The sequence below is a fragment of the Carassius auratus genome, chromosome 43, assembly GCF_003368295.1.
Source record: "Carassius auratus strain Wakin chromosome 43, ASM336829v1, whole genome shotgun sequence".
NCBI classification, from domain to species: domain Eukaryota; kingdom Metazoa; phylum Chordata; class Actinopteri; order Cypriniformes; family Cyprinidae; genus Carassius; species Carassius auratus.
Window position 1 is genome coordinate 5,514,969 of NC_039285.1, and position 22,366 is coordinate 5,537,334.

At 36.9% G+C, this 22,366-nt stretch overlaps 1 protein-coding gene across 3 annotated transcripts in view; it reads right to left on the reverse strand.

Annotated features, from left to right (window-relative positions):
• The window catches only part of LOC113061535 (tetraspanin-9-like), a 163,503-nt gene that overhangs the window by 118,650 nt on the left and 22,487 nt on the right, over positions 1-22,366 (reverse strand). The window lies entirely within an intron of this gene.

Below are 22,366 nucleotides of genomic sequence, written 5' to 3' on the forward strand. Positions count from 1 at the left end.
TGGAACAGAGTTAAACATAAATTGTAACCATTAATCTCCAAGTACAGAATCCCTGGGAAGGCCAAAGAAAGATGATTGGACTCCGAGATGAAAATAACAGCGTTTCAACGACATGACGAGAAACACAAATGCAGCTCTTCTTCTTCTCCGTCGGAGTGCAACAAGACCACGCCCCCTTTTTGTAAATTCATGTGGGTGGAGGTTAGTCAAAAAACGACAAAAGAGTGACGTCATTACTGCAGGAACTAGAGGCATGTAGTCCAAACGGGTCGTTTTTTGTAGGCAAATTCTGTTAAATCAAATATCTCGCTTGGCATTGAACTTTGAGCTCTAGAATTTTACAGATATTATTTATACTCTAACAACAACATTACACACTAACTAAAGTTTAAAACATGAGATTACAAAGAAGGGGACCTTTAAGTCTTAAGTGTCAATTTTTGATATTTATACATCATCTGAAAGCTGAATAAATAAGCTTTCCATTGATTTATGGTTTGTTAGGATAGGACAATATTTGGTCGAGATAAAACTAAATCTTCTTTTGAAATTTCCAAATGAATTCCTAGCAATCCATATTACTAATCAGAAATTAAGTTTTGAAATATTTATGGTAGAAAATGTACAAAATATTTTCACTGAACATGATCTTTACTTAATATCCTAATGATATTTTTGCATAAGAGAAAGAATTATCATTTTGACCCATACAATGTGTTTTTTTTGGCTACTGCTAAAAATATACCCCATTGACTTAAGACTGTTTTTGTGGTCCAGGGTCACATATGTGCATAGCTTTCAGGACATACTAATTAGATTTACTAGACTGGAATATATATATATATATATTTTAAAGTACAATTACGGTTAACAGAGTTAAAACACAAGTACTGTTTGCATGAATTCAGAACAAACAAAATCACACTCTCAAACACATTCAGTTGAGGATTAATTTGCATGCTACAGCGAGTGTAATAAAGCAACTGTGGCAGTGTTGAGTGAATGATAGTTTTATATAACGCCGCTAAGATGAGGGGCGCAGAAGATGTCTACAAGCGGATTTAAAACCCCAATCTTACACACGCATGCACGCGCAAGCTGCACCACCCCTCTCCTATTGAAGCATGAGTTACAACAGCGCCACCAACGGCTTCCATTTCTCATCTCATCATATCTCACCATTCGCTCAATTACATTGAAAGACTCCAACCAAGAGCAATACAAATGCAGCTGTGTGGCTCCTAAAGACGATCCAAATGTTTCCCAATCATTCCTACACTATTCCATGCACTAAAACGATCACCAATCCATTTTAAAGCAGGGTGCCAGAACATTCTTTGAATTTAGTCTTTCAAAGCTGCATTCTCCCTCACCAAAATCTCTTTGGACACCGTCTCTTGTTTTAAAGCTGCTAAACGCTGCTTTTAATGTCATAATATTCCTTTTTAAGGAGAATCTGACTTGAACAGGGTGGTTACAGTGTAACAATTAGCCTCTTCCTCAACTCCACAAGGAATGACCCCACAAGGCCTCTTTCATTCAAATTGTAAAACATGAACATTTCAAACATGAAAAAAACACCATTGTATGCTTTTGTTGATTGAAATTTCCTCAGTTACATCCAACAGGACAACATCCAATTAGTAAAACTGCTTTTCAAGTAATGAAGCAAGGGTTAAAAGATCAAAAGATCAGAATTAAGTAAATATAATAGATAAAGATTTGCAATTAGAGTAAATGAAATTCAGCTTTTTGTCCCATCCTTTGTAAAACTCAAAATTGCTATGTAAACCCGACACAATCAACACTGTTCCAAGGACAATAAACAGGAGTGCACTCAAAGACATCATTACTTAGTTCTAATGTTATTCTAGCAGTCTGCAGCACGCTGGAAGTGGACTACTATCTCCTAACAGTCCAATGACAACAGGACGTCTTTAAAAATTCACAGGACATGCTCATTACACCAAGCGGAAGGGCTGTACGAGGGTGGAAGGGCCAATTCTCTGTTAACTCAAACCACTCATCATCAAAATGAGCTTCAGCGCTGCAAGATTATAGCCTCAAGGGTAAATATGTAACAGCGACCGATGTGACCTTTTCGCAATAAACCAAGATCTGTTCTTTAACAAAAAATGCAAGTAGAGGATGACTGAAAAATGAAAGTGAATTCAATTGTATGGGGCTTGATTTCTGAGTTTATCTGAAGCAGTGGTAAAAAGGAAATGTAGTGCATTCTGGGTCTTAGTGATAGTAGAGAGGCTTAGAGGACAACAGCACTTGTCCTTGTCACAGAAGCTGTGCATAAAGGTACATGGGTACAGAAGGGTGCTCCAGGACAGCTCTCAAGAGAATGTGCATCTGCTTCGAAACAAATTCGATATGGGTTGAAAATGCATCGGAGTGCGGACATGAGCCAGAGAAAGGCCGGCTTAGCACATCTGTAAGTGATATGCACAGCGCTCCATTGATGTGAATGAGTAAGACTCATTGATTATGCTCTGAAAAGCTCCTTAAGCAAGGCACATTGAATTCATGCAAATTCACAAACAATGCCACTCATGATAGGACCTGCAGGGGTCAACTCTACACACATACAAACAAACGATTGGTGAAACTACAATGCACGTTTTTGGCACCAAATACAAGGTCAACAGCTGTTATCATCAGTTCATTTGCACGCAGCACAGACACACACAAGCACACAAAGGCAACAAGCTGATGCGCCCACGTGTGCACACTCTCTCACACTCATCAGTGCCATGCCACGATCTAGCTCACTATACGGTCTCTGAGGTGGTTCTAGTAATCCAGCTCCACAGGGAAAGCAACTACACCTAAATCCCAAACAGCTGCAGCCGTTCTCTACCGCCAGGATGCTTGGACTTTTCTCCTCCTCTGTATTTCCTCTTTCTTCACGCAGGAAGAGAATGAAGGACACAAATCCAGAGATGACGACATGTTTGTGGAATGTTTCACAGGAGATTTGATTGTAACACAAAGATCTCTGGGTCTCTGGGTAACAAATAAAAAGTGGCACCACATTTTTTTAAAATAAACAGCTTTAGAGAGAAGAAAATCTGATTAGTCTATAACCATTTATTCTGTATTTATCACAAGTGTGAAGTACAGTATCACAGAATCCTCTCCTCAGCATTTGGCTATCTTTGCAGTAATGCAGATGGGTTCAATGCAAGCTGGCTAGTGTAGCACTGAATACGGGCCAGATATTGTAAAGTGCTGAGCGATGGAAGACATGCTCAGAGGCAGCCTTTTGGTCGCATCGGGTGACTCTCAATATGAACTACTGTACTTCCTCTCTTGTCTTTACAATGTTGATCACATACTGGAGCTCTAAAAGTGTTTAGGGACTTTTGCCTGTCTAAATATTTGCAAAACATTTTACAAAAGATTTTTTTTTTACTATTAGAAATGCTAAAATAAAGATAAAATGTATAATGAAGTCAAAAAGTACTGATTGCACATATGCTAATTCTGCTAGGTATATTTTAACTATTATAAAATGGATAGTTCCGGTCCTTGATTCTGATTGGTTGAGCCACGTTCGAAGCTGTCATAAATTACACAAAAAACATACATTTTTTCCTTTTTTTTTATTTTTTTTATTTTTTTACTTGTGTGTTTCTCGGGCAACCACTTTGTTGGAACTGTTTCTGAGGAACTACATTGTTTGGTGGAAGAATACTGTTTTTATTTATATCATTACACTTTATTTGCTCGATTTATTCTGTGAAACCTTTCTACGCATGTGAAATAACAATTTTATAAAAGCAATAATCCCAGTGAAGCCGTGGTTTACAGTGAATTTATAAAAGCACAACTTCTTGGGGCTTACTACTTTAGTAAGCACTACAAACTGCCTGAATTAAACATAAAATGCCAGTAGTTATCAATTATAATTACTAAGACACATTTTAAGCTGAAAATTAGTTTTACATTAACTTTGATACCCCTAAAATACTACTATGTAAACTAGAACAAACTACATAGAAATTTAAAAAATTAATCTTTATAATAAAATTATAAATATTAGGGGTGTAACGGTACGCAAAAATCACGGTTCGGTACGTACCTGCGTTTTAAAGTCACGGTTCGGTTCATTTTCGGTACAGTAAGGGAACGAAATTCAAACATTAAACTGCAGGTTGTTTATTACTATAAACTTTTTTTTACAATTTTTTTTTTTTAAATACTTTTTAATAAAATATATATAAAATAAAAAAGAATAGGAAATAAAATACTGCTGCAAAGTTCTCCACTAAATAAAATTCAATCAGTCTCAATTAAAACTAAAATCAGTCTCAAACCAATATCATAAAATAATGAAAAATAAAAAACTATGATTACAGTGCAGCTATACCAATCCCAGCTTGTAGGCATCAACAGTTTCAGTTTTTAGACATCAGATTTCGTTATTGCGTTGGACCGATCGGAATTAAGAGCAAAGGTCTGTTTAAATGCAGACGGGAGCTGTGTTTGAATTACAATCGTTTTTTTCCTAGTTGTAGTGATGTTCACACACGCGTGATGTCTTTTGAAAACCTTAGGCCGGTGACACACTGGCATATTGCACCTGTCAAACATGGTCTATTTTGCCGTCAATACTGTTGTCCTTTATCAGCAGGCTCTATATTTATGCTGAACATGAAGTATAGATATTGTTGTCGTGAAGAAAAGATCATGGTCTGTTGCGCTGTCTCCCTATATGTCGCCTACAGTAGCAGCAGCGCGCCAGCGCCGCGTCAGGCACGATTCTGGTGTGTAAAGACACAGAAAATGCGAGGCAGCCATAATGCAACTGACACGCAGCAGAAACGGCACGCTCACGCCACGCAGCCAGTGTGTCACCGGCCTTGGAATTAGCTGCAGTGCGGGATTTGCGCTGAATGCTGAGACTTCCGCCACTTAATATGTTCCTTTGGAAACACGAAAATCTATATGTTCCGCAATCAAAATATTGCATTCAGTACACACGTGCACCGTACCGAAAGCCCTGTACCGAAACGGTCCGCTATGAATACACATACCGTTACATCCCTAATATATATATAGAAAGATACAATAATACTAATTTTAATAAAACTGAAATCCATAATTCTGTTTCAAATGTACTAATATCAACTGCTCCATCAAAAAAATATAAATTCAACAAGTTGAAGCTTGATCAAAGAGATCAAGCAACAGTCCTGTGGTGTGACATGAACATTTCTGATGGGTGACTGTCTAATCTGCTGTCAGTAGAAAAGTCTAACACACGAGTAATGCATGGCACAGTAGCACAGCGTCGTCTCAGCATGTCAACAGCATCCTCTCCATAAAATATTCATTTGCAATACAATGTTTTCCATTAAACAGTGCGGACTCTCCAATTCAGTGCCACTCCTAATAGGCTACGTAGTTGTCTACTCTTGTGTCATTTATGGGGGGGATAGGAAGTGAGGACTCAAGTTTGCCAACTGCTGTGGAAAAGGGAAAAGGAGAATAAACTCAGAATCCTATGAGTTACATCGCCACAGCTGCAGGGATGTAATGAGGGTTTTGCCCGTTAAGATTATGCAAAGAAAAAAAGCTCTAGAAGGTTGTCTAGCGTAACGGACAAGATACGAGTTGAGGATACAGTGCAACATTAAACTAAGAATGAGGCTTTATGTATGAAAAGCAATTAATGGTTTGTGCCTGCGAGCTCATCCAGTTTTTATAATGGAGGAAAGCACGAAGAAATAAAACAAGAGCAAACAAAAGAGGGAAGGAAGAGACTTATACGGCTGAATTAATCCTGAAAAAAAAAAAATTCACAAAAGGCTTATTGATTTTTCTATCTCTCAATGCTTCTTTGTATTTTGTTCAATAGTATGTCGAAAAAAGTACGCTTTTGAACTTCACAGTAAAAGAAAAAAAAAACCTTTTTAAGAAAGAAAAGCAGACAAAGCAAACCTTTTGTTTTCACAAATACTGTCTCTTATCTGTTGTCATTTACTCACATGTCTCCTTTATAAAAATGTAGTTTTTTCGGCAAACAGTCAAAATAAAGTGGCACTTCTGTGCACCTGAGCAGCAGATGGTGGGCTGATTGAAAAACCTCTCCTGTATGTTGCAAACTCAATAGATCAGGGAAAGGGGAGATGTAGGCGCTGCCTGTCTGCCTGCAGCAAGGTGATTATCTATGATTAGCTTTTTATTGTCACCGACGAGATCGCATCCTCAAGGCAACACAGGCTTATCTGAAAGTAATCTTTTTTGAGACTAACCCCGTGGCGTGGGGTGGGCGTAAGAGGGCAGGTGGTCCTTGTCTTCACCTTCTGCTGTATAATTAGGACACAAAACGGCTGGTCTCCTCTGAAACAGGCTCATGTTGCTGTTTCAGGCACAGATGTGGAGAGTGGTGCATGACCATGTGACATTTAAAAATTAGAGGTTATAAAAGTCAGTGAAGAATGCCAATCTTATTATCATTTTCATCATGATGCCAGCACTGTCAAACAATTTACATTTAGACGTTGGCAAAATAGGCTTACAGCTTAGAAACTGACCCTAAAAATAACAAACAGCATGCATTTTCCCACCATATATTAGGATCTAAGCCAATAACATAACAGCACAGGGCTAATAGAGGGCAACAGTCAGGTTCTTGAAGTCAAAATCCCCATTCATTTTCTCTATAGAGAAATTTATTTTTAACAAATCTATATATCCCTTTTCTTACAGACCTACCATGGGCTATGATATTAACAATAAATGTATGGAATGTGGTGAGGCCATTAATTTTTTTATGTTTTTGTAATAAAAATCTCTTATTTTAACCAAGCCTGCATTTATTTGTTCTAAAATAGAGTAGAATACTAGAACTATCCAAATTTAACTGTTTTCTACATTTAAGATGTAACTATTCCTGTGATGGTAAAGCTGTATTTTCAACAGCCATACCGGTTTTTGGGTCACATGATCCTTCATAAATCTATATCTAATCTTCATAAATCTTCTAATATCCTGGGGTCATACACATAAAACTTCTCAGAAAAACTTTTATATTCACGATAGGGGTGACCTGAATTGTCGACGAATCGATGCTTTGATTTGAGGAGCCTGGATTCATGCCATTTTGACTATATGGGGGAGTTCAAATGTAAGACTTCACATAGAACTACAGGTTTTTCTCACAATAAGTTAATATACAGCCTATTATGATAAAGCTGTAAGAATCTGAAAAGAAAGAAGCTTCAAAATTAATATTTTAAAGTATGTAAATAAATCAAACCACCTCTATAGATTTATGTTTCACTTTCCATAATCCGTGACAGACAGAGGAGCATCTTGGCGGCAGGGATTTAAAACTTTACCAAGACTCAAACTGACACAGGCAGAGACTGGATTTTTTTGAACAGGTATTTCCCAATGAGACGCTGTCACTAGAGTGAGTAATGTGTTGTATTTTTATTTTAATCGCAATGATTATAGGGTGCATTATAAACAAATTAATTAATGACAATTACTGCATTATATTTATTATATTATATATTGTGGTAAACAGTAAACAGTGAGTGACGTTCATGCGCGAGAGATCACTTCCGGCACTTTCCGCGCTTGCACAGACTAAGCCAGAGTGCGCGTGCACGTCACATCAGGAAGCACTCACGCACTCAGATCAGTTGGACGGGGTTGTGTACAAGAGGTAAAAACAATATAAATACTGTCCGTTTTCTTACACAAACCGCTCGTTTCGTGTCTTAGGTCATCAATGTGTACTTACGATGGGGAATTGTTTAATTTGGACTCCTCTGTGCATGCTCTTTGAGGTGGTGACCATAGACCTCCATTATATGAGTCACAGACATGAACGGTTTGACCTATAAATATCAAAATGGGAAATACTGCTGAAACAAAGAAACCTACATCTCGGATATCCTTGAGGTAAGCTAAAGCATACCAAAATTTAAGTGAACTATCCCTTTAACATTTTGTTGTATTAATAACGAAGCATATTCTACATTAAATAATGAGTTGAATCCCATTGATTAAAAACTTGCTATCAAATGAAATAGCAAATGCAAAAATACACATGAATTCATTGCCATGACTTCATTTCATCTATCTGTGCTAAATAAAAGTGAATTAATTTCTTCTTCTTTATCACTTTATAACCAATGAATGGTTTTAAAATAAAAAAGAATGGCATATATTATCTCATTATTAAAAAAACTGTACTGTATAAATGATAGATTGATTCTTATTAAAGTAACTGTATTAAAGTTCTTTAGTCGTGAGCGGTGAGTGAATTTTCTCTTTGTGTTTTGAGGTGTTTTTTTCTAACACACAAGTTATTTTGAAGAATGAGGGTAACCAAAGAGTTGCTGGTCCCCAGTGAAATCCATGGTATTTTTTGTCCTACTGTACCATCAATGTCAGTGGGGACCAGCAATACAATTTTGGTTACACACATTCTTCAAAATATCCTGTTTATTACTATGAGCCTGCTGTTGCTTTAAGACGTGCATGCATCAAATATACAGGCACGCTTCCATTTCTATCTCAATTGTTTCCTTTCACTTTAGACATAACCAACTGTCTTATGTAAATCTAGTGTGTTTAGCACAATCAGATGCAAAAGAAAACCTTGTCTTTTAATCAGGCACATTTTGACAGGCTTTTTATTGTGCATTTTTTTGTGTACAAGGCTTTAAAGCACATGCAAATAATGCACTTTGGTGATTGTATGTAATGTATGATGCATTTTAGAGTATATTGAGACAGAGGAGACAGAATTGCAAATGATAGAATGTGCGCTGTAGCACAATGCTACAATATTTGTTCAAAAACACATCGTGGAGACATTTTAATTGTCCACAATCAAAAATCATATCACATCACACACCGTACGCACCATCCATCCCCTTTTACAAGGAATTTCCTTCCCGATCCCAATGCAAATGCTGGCCCCTGAAACTGTAACTTAACCAAATTTTAGCAAATGTGAATGGTTGAATAGCCAGTGGAATTCTGAGTGGTGAACAGCAGCTGTGAACCTCTCCCCATCCCCAAACAAGTCTGAGATACTCAGCCCCTCTGATTCCTCTCAGACGCTCGCCATGGCACTGTGCAGTGAGCAGCGAGTGTGGCATAACTACAGGATGAGCTGTCAGCACCTTGCAAGAGCCCTGATATCAACACACAAGCCTCCCAGAGTTCCTCCATGAACCTAGGGGAAATATTTTCAGTGGAATCGTTGAAGTATTCTTCAGATGAAACGAACCAAACTTTACTTAGTTTCCAGTGGAATGTAAGTCTTTGTACATTGCAGGATAAAAAAAAAAACAAAAAACATCATAGTGCACCTCTCAAATGCTATTTGAATTAATAGACTCTTGGTTGAAAGGATTTAAGGGGATGAATGAAAAGTTTTAAATGAAAACCAAGTCAATGCATCAGAAGATCGTGATTTGTGTGCTGAGGAAACAATTTACCCAACCAGTGGTGGAAGAGCCTGAAAACAGTTTTGGAGCATTGTCTCCACAGCGGTCTGCTAACAGATACTAACACACATCAATACTCATGGTTAATTAAAATCCCACTGGTACGTGCAAGGGGATGTACAGAAGTATGAGTTACACAAGCAGAGAAAAAAGATTAATAGATTTACGTTACTCTGACTTGCTGCTCCAAGGCTGTGGGGCAGGTGCTATAAATAGAAGCTCTTTGGCTGCTCGTTAGCCATGATTCAAACATCCCTGCTTGGTAGCATGATAGCTGTGTGCTAAAGGGTTGAGTGCAACTGAAAAATGCAGCATGGGCACAACAAGGGCTAAATAAGGGGAAGAGCAAGCTAGGTGGGAGGGAGATGAGGAGAGGAATAGAAAAAAGGGTGCAAACAATAAATAATAATAATAATCATGGACATATCTGGCAGAGGACAAGACATGATTTTCTGCTCCCACTTACTGGATCCTGCAAGGCCAGATATATTGAGAAGTCATGTAGAATCTAGATGTAGAATTCTGAAAGAGACTTCTCTAAGACCTCTGAGAAGTTACTAAAATATTAATCATATTCTGAAAAGGGATGAGCATGTGGGTCATTTTTACTGTAAATACCATCTGTGCTGTTTTATATTTAGACCTGCATTGGTCAGAAATCTTAAACAAGTATATTGAGTCTAATAGTTTGTTAGCATTTCACCACATATGCAACTTTTCAGGAGGCAGTCAAAAAAAAAAAAATAGGGCTGTCATTTTACCATGTTAATTTAATTAATTAGTTACAGAAAAATAACACTATTACAATATTTGGTCCCCACTTTATATTTAGTGTCCCTAATACCGGCCTACTTACATAGTAACTAGATGTGTAGAGCTGATGTTCACTGACAAGCTGTGCAAAACCACAATCATATTTTGCGCAGCTGGTCAGTGAACAACAGCTCTGTGAAGTAAATGCTGCTCCATGTGAAATCATGCACATACAGAGATTTACCGCGGATTACAGAACCGGATTTATTGAAAAGATGCACATTAAATATTGTGCAATATATATCATGCATCCCTAATTTTTTGCTGATGGTAAGGTGAACAGTTATGTACTGCAAACCTGAGCACTGGAAGAGAGACACTCGGCTGCCAACCTGGCAGATCATTTGAAGAAATCTGTAGAGCAATGGAGCCTGGATGGCAAAGTGGTTGCGTGTGTGCAAGATAATGCTAGCTAGGGCTGTGCAAAAAATCATAAGCGATTTTCATGCACATCTCATCAGTAAAGACGCTCCTGTAATTAGAAGTATATCTACAGCACGTGCGTTTCAGATCATGGTTGCCAGGTTTTCACAACAGATCCTGCCCAAACTAGTCCAAAACTAGCCCAATCGCGTTTCCAGGAGGTTCCTTGATAAAAAAAATAGCTTCCCGGGGTTAAAATTTAAGTTTTATGGCATGGTTGCCTTGGTAAAATTCGAATTTTAGAGGCTAAACATAACGTTATTGGTATTGTCGCTTCGACCTGCGGACATGAAAAAACAACCACAGACTTGGCAACATTGGTTGACATTTACTACACAGAGCCGTAATTCACTGACAATCTACACAAAAACGATTTTAAAATATGTAGTGATTCTTTGTCGATTTTGAAAGCGATTTTGTGTTCGTTGTCGGCAGACTACGGCTCTGTGTTGTAACTGCCGCTCCACCTGAACCAGTGTTGCCAAGTTTGTTTTTCATGTCCGCGGTTCGAAGCAACCACAATAACGTGATATTTAGCCCCTAAAATGAGAATTTTACCAAGATAAACATGCCAAAAAAAACAAAAAAACAAACGCAAATTTTAACCCCGGGAAACAATTTTTTTTAAAATCTTGGAACCTCCTTGGAATCGTGATTAGTTTTGGTCTAGTTTTAAGATAGCAACAGGGCAGGATTTGTTGTGAAAACCTGGCAACGCTGATCTGAACACACGTGCTGGAGATAATACTTCTAATTAAAGGAGCGTCTTTACTGATGAGATGTGCATGAAAATCGCATTTGATTTTTTGCACAGCCCTAATGCTAGAAATATGATAGCAGCAAACAGAGATGTGAACTGGGCATCTTTACCTTGTTTCACGCACACACTTCAGTTGGCCATCAATGATGGATTTAAAGATGCAAGCATAAATAGACTCATTGGTGCATGTAGTAGACTTGAAGGACATTTCCACCATAGCACGATTGCCTCAATTGCACTCAACCATGTATTCCTTCAGATGAGGAACTTTCAGTGGTGGAATGAAAACACAAAGCACTTCAGGAAACTTAGCGCACTGTTTTGTCTTATATTTATATCATATGATAAGTGATATCACACAAGCAGCAAGAGCTAGATCACATAAGCTTGCACAACAGTTCATTTAAAAATAAGTTAACATTGTGTTGTGTTATATTTTAGATATTGTGTGTTTTTGCTAAATTTCGCTAATGAAAATATTACCTATAAAGACACAACACAACTGTTGTGCATTTCCAAAGACTCGTTTCTGAATTAAGCCATGTTTTAAACAAATCGTTTGAACCAATGATTCGATGGCCCATTCAAAAAGAGAGCGGTTTACTTCATTCCTGAATGAATCAGTAGTTTGAACGAATCGAATGCAATCTTCAATTCTAATTCAATTCTAATCAAACTGAATTGCTTGAAGTCATGTCGTTTCACACCTGTATCACTTACTTTCTTTAATAGAACATAAAAGAAAATAATGCAGATTGTTGGTGACCGGAAGAAAAACAAGAATGTTGGTTACCAAGCTGATTTGGTTAACAATGACTTTCACTGTATGAATGAAAAATACTGAAATGTTTCTTAAATTATCTTAATTACCTTATTTTATTTTCCTTAGTTTATTTTTTAACCCAATTTTTACAAAATGCATGTAAACATAAGGGATGTATGTAATTGTGTCCTAACTTCAAATCAAACTGAAAGGTACTGCCACTGTATCAAAATCAGATAATTAAAAAATAAATGCCTTTTCATCCAATAATGCAGTTTTTATGATTAATCACTACTGCCATTTTCCTCATGCACATTCTTGTAAATATGCAAAGGAGGAAGGAATAAACCTAAGCACCTACAGCCACTAGATGCACATGTAAGGAAATCCTTTAGGCCAGAAGGCATTTCACTGCCTCAGACAGTTCATTAGTTGCCCCATGTCATCTGACCCTTGGCCATAACCTTGATTTTGCAGCACACACCACAAGTCCCTTCACACACTGCTGTGGACAATAAACCTCTTCTGAAACCTTAAGCTTTGTGTGGCTGATACAGCCACCTGTTCTCAAGGGTCAACTTTTCCAGGATGAATTAAAGGTGCATCCCCAGTACAGAGCTCAGCTGGAGTTTCTTAGCGTCTCCCCAGCGGCTGAGAACTATGTGTTGTTTGTGCAGTAGGCTGAATTGAGGGATCACTGCAGAGAGGCTAAAAAGGCACAAGCATTAATACACAGAACTCAGGTAGATGCATGGAGTGTCATGCAACAACCCTGCAGCACTTTAAACGAAGAAATCATAATGGATCTAGAGACAGATCTTACATAGCAGTAACAAATGGATAAGACGAAGCTTCAGACTTGGACTAAAAACGGATACAAATATTGAAAAACTATAAACATTTGAGACAGCAAAATCATGTCACAATTTGATTCAGTTTGATTCCGATCTTGAATCAATTCAGTATCAATTAATATGGAAATATTTTAGATACACAGCAATTTCTCAAATAAAAGAAATATCTAATGTTGTGAAAAAACATTTCATTAAGTTGTATTGTATCTTTCAACATATGAACTGAAACGATAGGGCTTAATAGTTTTGTAAAAAAAATAAAAATAATAATAAATAAATTTAATTGGTACATTAATATTAAAGATTAAAATTAACAACAACCATAGTCAAAACTATTAAACTCTATTGCTATTTATTTTTAGATAATAACAGTTCAAATAAATAATTCAAAAAAATAATCAATCACATAATTCAAATAAAAAGAGTGTTTTGTTTCTTGTTTTCCCTCTTCTGGAACTGAGGTAATACATTTTATATGTCTGCAAAAATATAATGAAAATACTGAGTTGTAAACATTTAAACTGCACATAAGGCAGTTTTTATATAAACAGTTTTTTTTTTTGTGATTAATAGATGCCAGGGGCTCGCTACAAATAATGATTAAGATCAGTCTTAACATTTAACAAACAATACCTGTGCATTCATTAAAATGAAGCTCAATTAAATTTAGAAAACACACATTTTTCAGTGAACTATACAGCAATGACTGTTGTTCAAAGGTAAACACGCTGAACTCAATGAACTACAGCCCTTCTGAACATCCATCTATATTAAGCGATTATGTAATTTGACAACTAAAGTAGTAATAGGCCTACTAAGTGTTTCGTTTTAAGAAGCCAATCATTCCCATGTAATTTTTAAAGACTGGGGCCCTGCAAGAAATAAAGGAATAGTTGTTTTCTGTGGGATAAGGAGATACACTTAAGGCTTACTTGATGAACTGTGTGACTGATACAGCCTGCTCATTTACATCTAGCTTCCTCACAACAAGAAGGTGCAAAACTATACACTGGGTTCCACACTAAAAGTTCTAAATTTTCCTTTCTTTTTATTTAGTAAACTCACACTGGGATACCGGATACAGTCCAGCGACCTCCCTGTTCACTTTATCCCTCAAATGACTTTATAGCAGCTTGTAAATGTAGACTTGGCCATCGTGAGATTCCTCATGAGCATATGGCAGCTCATGAACTCTCTCTCTCTCTCTCTGACACACACACACACACACATATGCTAGGCCAGGACAGGTCACTGGGGACAGACCCCATAATTGGCTTCACTCAGTTCATGGACAGGCTGGTCTGGCACAAACAGGGCATCTGAACTTGAAGTTGAGGTTGACAGAAATTTGTCAACCAGCACAGTAAAAGAAATAACATTTTAACCAAGTTGTGAATGTGAGTTTAGATGGACTCAAAATGAAAGCTTTGACTTTTATATCAACATAATTATGATATAATTATGCTTCTAATTCAGTTCATTGTGGAAATACAAGCATTCAAACAGCAGCAAATGTTTTCATGACAGATTTGTTCAAACATAGATTAAACTAAATACACAAAAATTAAATAAAACATAATGAATAATAATTTAGTTTATATATTTGGCAAACCATTTCTTTCAGAAGTGTAATGGTGCCTTGAGCAGTGGTTATACTCTTAATTTATGCCCTTAATTATTATTATTATTATTATTTTTTTCTAAATAGCCCAGCAAAGGATGAACATCCTGTGTTATAAAGAGTGACATGTAAAACTAGTGTTGGATATTTAGTTCACCCCAAAAAATGGACCAATGGTATTTGCAGTCACTTAACTTCTGCATCTTGACTTCATGGAGTAAGGATTATTATGAAATTGGTATTTGCACAGAAGAGGAGCAGATTTTGCGAAAAATAATTTGTATCTGATCGGACAGATGGATTGGATGGAAGGATTTTTTTAGGGATGCACTGAATATTCGGCAACTGAAATTATTTGGATGAAAATAGCAAAAAAGAATCTCTTTTGGTGTTCGGCCGATTTAGCGAAAAGGCTGAATAATATGTACTGAACAATGACAAAATGATCAAACAGAAGCATGCACTAATGCACAAACATGTCTGCAGTGTGAAAGTATTTAAAACTGTCAGAGAAAGACGCAGAAATCACGTCTCTAATGAGAAGAGGTTGCTGCTTCTGGTGGTTAGGTTACTGTATGATGACTGAAATCGTGAAACTGCCTCAAACAATTAGTAAATAAACTTCAGAATGTTATATTTTCTAATGCACGCATAAATTGCATGCATTCTGACAGCGCTGCATGAGCTGTCAAAAGTCCAAAGCATGAGGAAAATCTGCACAGAACATCTTACCAAATTCGTAATGAGAATCATTTATAAATCTGCATGCTGCTATCAACAAAAAGAAGCACTGAGATCTTCCTGCAGGTTTCTGCCAAAATAAAAGCTGAGAAAAAGACAATAATAGTGATTATAATAATTACTCTACAACAGCTCTATTAATACATTTATTATAACATTCCACATAGTGTTCAAATTGGGATCTGTAATATATTCTAATGTTTTAAACGAAGTTTCTTCTGCTCAGCAAGATTGCCTTTACTTGTACAGTAAAAAATACATGCCTGATTTAAGTCTCAAAAATAAGATTTTACTAACTTATTAATTTTAAATTAAATTGTGCTTTGTCGGTATAATATCTGCCAGAATGATTTTTTTAAAAAGGTTTAGTGTTAAGCAAATATTTTTAAATTGTTGTTTTGTAATTGATTTTTTTTTTTTTGAAAAGCAGGACAAACAGGTCTACATGGGGAAAACAGTGTTCGGTATTCAGCCTTCGGCCCAGTGTTTCAATTTGTTGGGCTTTGTCTTCAGCCAAAAATTTTCATTTTAGTGCATCCCTATATTTTTTTCAGACATGTTTGTAAATGACATGTTAGTTTCTTTAGTTGTCTGTTCAGAATTGTAGAAGAATCATGATCTCTATTTGAAAAAAATATATATTTATAATAATAAATTGTGATTCTCAATTCATCCAGAATTGTACAGCTCTACTCCTATATGAGACTGACTGTTTTTCAAATGACATTCAGTGATGGGTAAATAGTAATTTTCAGGCCCTGACCCAGTTCACAATGGAGCCGTTCATAGTATTTATTACACCAGACATTAAACATTTCAGTAAATTGTATTGTATCTTTTAACATATGAACTGAAAATGGCTTAATAGTTTTGTATAGTTTTGTATAATGCATATTTGGCTTGCTGTCCGGGGAAGTGCTCCGAGCTCAGCAATGGCCCGAACCTAGAGTATGCCTCACCTACCAAACCAACCAAAAATATTGTGATATAAATATCTCTGACACCCCAGTGAGGAAGGCATGTGGAAAAGTGCAACGGCTGATGGGCAACTGTTAATGATATGCATCATTGTGCCTATTTTAACTCTCTCTATTAATTCAGAGAGGGTGTGCCTGGCCTTTACCAAGCAACATGCCATAATATTTAGCAGCATCACAGCTCTAATTCACACGCTTACAGATGCTCATGCACACATTTAGCACCTTTTGTTCATTAAATGTCCTAGTGACCAAAATCACTTCACAGACTTGAGTTATAGAGAGAAGCAAAGACTATATCCGGCAGAGGAAGCGAAACGTTTAGAAGAAACCCATTCCAACACAGCAGGTAAGAAAGTCAAGGCTCAATGTTTTTCCCATCTTGCAACACATAATTCACATTTAATCTTAACTAAGCTTTCATCATCGACTCTCGTCTGCATTACCCCTGCAAGCTCTCTGGTGTTATAGTGATAGTGACACCATTAAGGAAAAGTGAGTAAGTGAATGAAATTTAAAAAAGGTGACCGCCAATCTTGCCGAAACGCTTATCGAATTTGCAGTATATTGCCATCCTACAAAATAGTAAGTAATGGTCTTTTCAAAGCAGAGAACACAAGAGTTCTGATCAAAAGAGGCCAGAAGCGGGACGGCACCTTGCAGAAAGTGGAAAGACAAATTGTATCAGCATGTCTGAATAATCATAAAATGTACAAAACTCCCAACCTTTCAATGGAGGCTTGAACTTTAGATTGAAACGGATAATGAATAATCACCTGCGAGGATGTAAGAGACGGATAGCAGCTACACCAGAGGTGGAAAACTGGGACGATTGGTTGCAATCATTACACATACACACAGTCAAAGTGATTCACGACGACAGCCTTTGACATACCCTCACATCCCCTGCTGAGCATAAAGATTAGACGAGAAATGTACTGTCAAGTAGAGTGGCCACCCAGTGAGTCTCTAAAGGAATATAGGTCTGTTGTCTGGGAGCGGCTATAAACAGCACAAACCTTCGGCCTGGGCATCAGACAGAGAAAGTGCATACCTGTCAAGACACTTATGGATGGAGATGCTAAAAGAACGGAGGAGAAGAGCTGTGTTAGCAGAGAGAGAATAAAGGTCATCAGAGGTCAACGACTTCACAAACTTCCACATACTAATCAGATGGACACTTGTAAACAGTCAAACCACTCAGAAAGCTGCGCAATTAATCAAATTAATCATTTTATATCAAATTAATCCAATTCTTAAATGCTTGTGTCTTAAATTTTTACATTTTTATTTTATGGTGAAAGTAATTTTTATTTAGTATTATTATTGATAATGACATTTATTTATTTTTTTCTTAAATGTTTATTTTACAGTAAAATATTTCAACAGTTAATATTTCTTATTTTGTTTCATATTTTTATATAGCAATTATTATTATTATTATTATTATTATTATTATTATTATTATTATTATTATTATTATTGACTATTATAATACTTTACTGTAAAATAAATATGTAAGACTATTATCATCTACTATCATCATCATCATATAATCATATTAATATATTAAATAACAACATTGTTTGGCCCTAAACAAGCACAGGAAACCTGGATTTTTTTTTTCTTTTTTACTTAAATCATGCAGCTTTAACCACATGTATGAAATTGCACTAAACAGAAATAGTTTTTTTTTTTTTTTTGTGCTACAGTGTGTTGTGGTAGTTATCAGTCACATTGCAGATGCTTTTATTCAAAGTGACTTACAGTGCATTGCAGGGATAGGTCACCTCAAGGAGCCTGGGTTTAAGTGCTTCTTTGCTCAAAGGCATCGCATCTTCGCACAATCATGATAGAGGATGAAGGTAGCTCTATAGGTAATGGATCTCTCTTCCCAAAGAGCATGCCTGTTATCTACAGGATACCAGCCTAGAACTTGAACCTTAGAAACCACAGCTTTAAAAGCAAAGACAACCAGAGTCTTAATTACTGCCTTTCGTTGCATTATAATAGAGTGCAATGAAAGTGGGGTTTCTCAGAGCACTGCTATTTAATTAGTTAAAGCTTTTATTTTTTAACTACATACTGCAGAACCGCTGTGACTGCCAAAAGAGCTTCCCAGAACAAAAATAATCAAAATTAGGATTGTTTACTGCAAGCCTGGTCAGAAATATATTATATAGGATAGCTAAACAACAAACAAGTTCAATAATATATATATGATCCAGATTTTCCTAAAAAAATTTGACTGTATTTTGCCTCATCCATTTTTCTTTCTATCCTGACAAGTTCTCTAGTCCCTGCTGCACAGAAACTCCCCCATGTGCGCACACTTTCTTTGTCAATAAAAAAAGAAGAAAAAAAAACACCTTTTTGATCTTGACAATCAAGTTTACATAGTTTTATTAAGTCCATATAAATCATAAAACTCCAATAAGTAATATTTTAATTTGAAAGGGTGTGTCTCCTCTTTGATGTCATCTTGTTACCCCTAACTAAGTTAGGAGAACTCTTCATCGCTCTTAAATAATTTAGGAGCTGAGACCTAGTCTTAACACTTAAGCCCCTTTCACACTGCACGTCGGACCCGCAATATTCCCGTAACATTGCCTGGTCGCCTTCTGTGTGAAAGCAACCACGTCCCGGAATTGATTACCGAATCGAACCCGGGTCGGGGACATAGTAACATTGCGGTAATCGATCCGGAACGAGCGCTGTGTGAACAAAAGCCAGATCTAATTCCGTATCGAAGGGATGACTTTTTTACCGGCTGTTTTGAAGGAAGATCAACATTCGCGACGAAAACATATGTGCAAACTGTAATGAAGCAGAGATCAGTTAGTTCCTCACTTTCCGCGCTGACGCAGAGATCGTTTGCTTGCTTCAGTGAAAGTATAACGTGCCTAATGTTGTCGACTCGTACATTACACGTCACGCGCTGATGTCACGTGTCGTTACGGGATCTTCAAGGGTTGTGTGTGAAAGCACGCACATATACCGGTTCATCACTGGCAGTGTGAAAGTGCCAAATCTAGCGACCAGGGAACAATTACAGGAACACTTTACCCCTGTATTTGCCGGAATGGCAGTGTGAAAGGGGCTTAAGGAACCTTTATGAATCACTCTTATTCTTAAGTCTAGGAATAAGAGTAAAATGTTGTCATTCTTAAAAGTTTGACACACTTAGAAGGACTAAAATTTTACTCTGAGTGGTTTTATACATACGGCCCCAGATCTCTTCCCTGACTACCTTACTAACTAATGTAAGTAAAAACAAAAATGGCACCCAGGACTGTAGCCAGGGTTTTAATATTACAGAAGTCCCATTAAATTGAAAGCAATGTATTAAGTTTAATAAATTCTCAAAAGTGTGTATTTATAATGAGTAATTTGCTTAATATATGAAAACGGCTTAGTTAATATTATTTCTTGCCCCCTCACACTGACAGTTACAAATCACATTACATTAATCACCTCAATTTAAAATGGCAAAATTAAACCAGTTTATTAGTTTGTATTCCTAACTATTTTTGTCAGTTGCTTAAGATTTCTATCATAAAACAGCTGTCAGATATGAAATGTTTGACTATTTGCATCTCATCCCACACTTTTTATCTTATTTTAATCCTGCACTTTTTAGCCAAACTGAAGCATTGTGTTATATGCTATATATACAATATGCAATATGCTATATATACAATATGCAGCTTCTTTGAACATAAAGCCCACCTACATTGATCTGATTGGTTATCTAAAAAGATTTTTTTTCATTGACGAGCGGTGACTGTCACCGTCACAGACGGCTGAGGCAGCTCAAATATGGAGGCTTAAGTTTAATCATGGTGCCGTGCAATATATTTGCAACACCAAGGTAGAATTAATACTATATTAGGCAATTATTTCACAAAGTACACCACAGACAAACACAGACGTCCAGACCTCGGTGATCTCATAGCTGGCTAAGGGCATGGTGGCACCCACCTCTCTTCTGTGTATGTAGGTAACAATGGGGCAATTACACACAGTCATACAACAGGCTTTCTGAGGCTTAGAGCACACAACATTCAATAACTCTGGGAAAATACACTGGCTATACTTTCTCTGGAGAACAGCCAGCTTCCTCTGTTCAAATGCAAGCTCCTCTACACAACTCTGATGAGGGACAGGTGGCATCAGTTAGACTCCTGAGAGAGGACAGGGAGTAACAGAGGAAAACAGACAAAAGTTACATTTCCCAGCAGGCTGTTGGGCATCAGGGAAACAATCACACACACACACAAATACACAAAATTAACAGCAAATGACAAGCATACTGGGATGTAACAGCATGTTTGGTGCCCCCCTCCTCATTAAGATTCCCAAGCAACTGGTCAAAAACAGCCGTACAATGACCACGGGCCATCCTTAATGAATCCTGACAGACCTTCTGAACAGCAGAACATTCTGCTGCATATTTATGACTATTCTAGATGAAGAAAACTTCTAGATGTTTCCATGCTCCAGAGGACTTAACAGCTTTAAACAGGAGGAGATCATAATCAGGTAGTGTGTCATTGGGCATAGGAAACCAAGGAAGGTGATAAACGCACCCAGTGCTTATATAGGAATTCTGAAATCGGTTTTAAATGGCATGCTCAGTTTGCAGAAGCGAACTCCAGTCATGTTGAGAAGAATTTTCACATGGGTATTAATCAGGCCCCAGCCAACATGCGTGACAGATTTCTGTGGCAACAAGATTCCAACTTTACGGGTGTCTTTCATCATTTCAAAGACTGGCATTACATGCAACGGGATCTCAGTTATGCAGTTACCTTCATGGTGGGAAGCAAATGATGAAGCAAATTCGCCTGCTCCCTGTGAACATGACGAGACCCAGTGCTCTGAGAAATGCTAGAAAAAGCATTAGGACATAAGAAAACTGACCTAACCGAACTGAGCCACACAAACAAGGAGATTCTTGTTATTTCAAAAGAGAGGAGAGGAGTGGAAAGGAGAGGAGTGGAAAGGAAAGGAAAGGAGAGGAGTGGAAAGGAAAGGAAAGGAGAGGAGTGGAAAGGAGTGGAAAGGAGTGGAAAGGAAAGGAAAGGAGAGGAGTGGAGAGGAGTGGAAAGGAGTGGAAAGGAGTGGAAAGGAAAGGAAAGGAAAGGAGTGGAAAGGAAAGGAGTGGAAAGGAAAGGAGTGGAAAGGAAAGGAAAGGAAAGGAAAGGAAAGGAAAGGAAAGGAAAGGAAAGGAAAGGAAAATGCTACTGTTCAAAAGTTTGGATTTTTAAAAATCAATTAACGCTTTTTAAAGCATGGGACACATTCAATTGATCAAGTGGCATTTGTTACAAAAGATTTCTATTTCATGGCTCCAACAAAAATATTAAGCAGCACAATTTTGATTGCGCACCAAATTAGCATATTAGAATGATTTCTTAAGGATCATGTGGCACTGAAGACTGGAGTAATCATGTTGAAAATTCTGTTTTATTACAGGAATAAATATATATATTTAAATATATTTAAACAGAAAATAGCTATTTTAAATTGTAATAATATTTCAGAGTATTGCTGTTTTTACTGTATTTTTAATTAAATAAATGCGGCATTGGTGAGCATAAGAGAGTTATTTTAAAAACATTAACAATCTTAGTGACCCCAAAAGTTTGAATTGAATTGTTTTTTTTTTTTTTTTTTTTTTTTTTATGTATATACTACAATTTAAAAGTTACGGATGAGATTTTCGTTGTGTTAATTTCTTCCCGACATACAATAAAATACGACTTCCCATCACACGATCAAAAAATGACTTCCCGTCATTCCATCAGAAAGTTAATTTGGAACTGGAAGAGCGTTTGACAACCAAAAAGAACACAGATGCTGTTTACCAAGTCCAACTTAATGGGCTAATAAATACATTTTAAAGCATTTTGAATCACTGAGG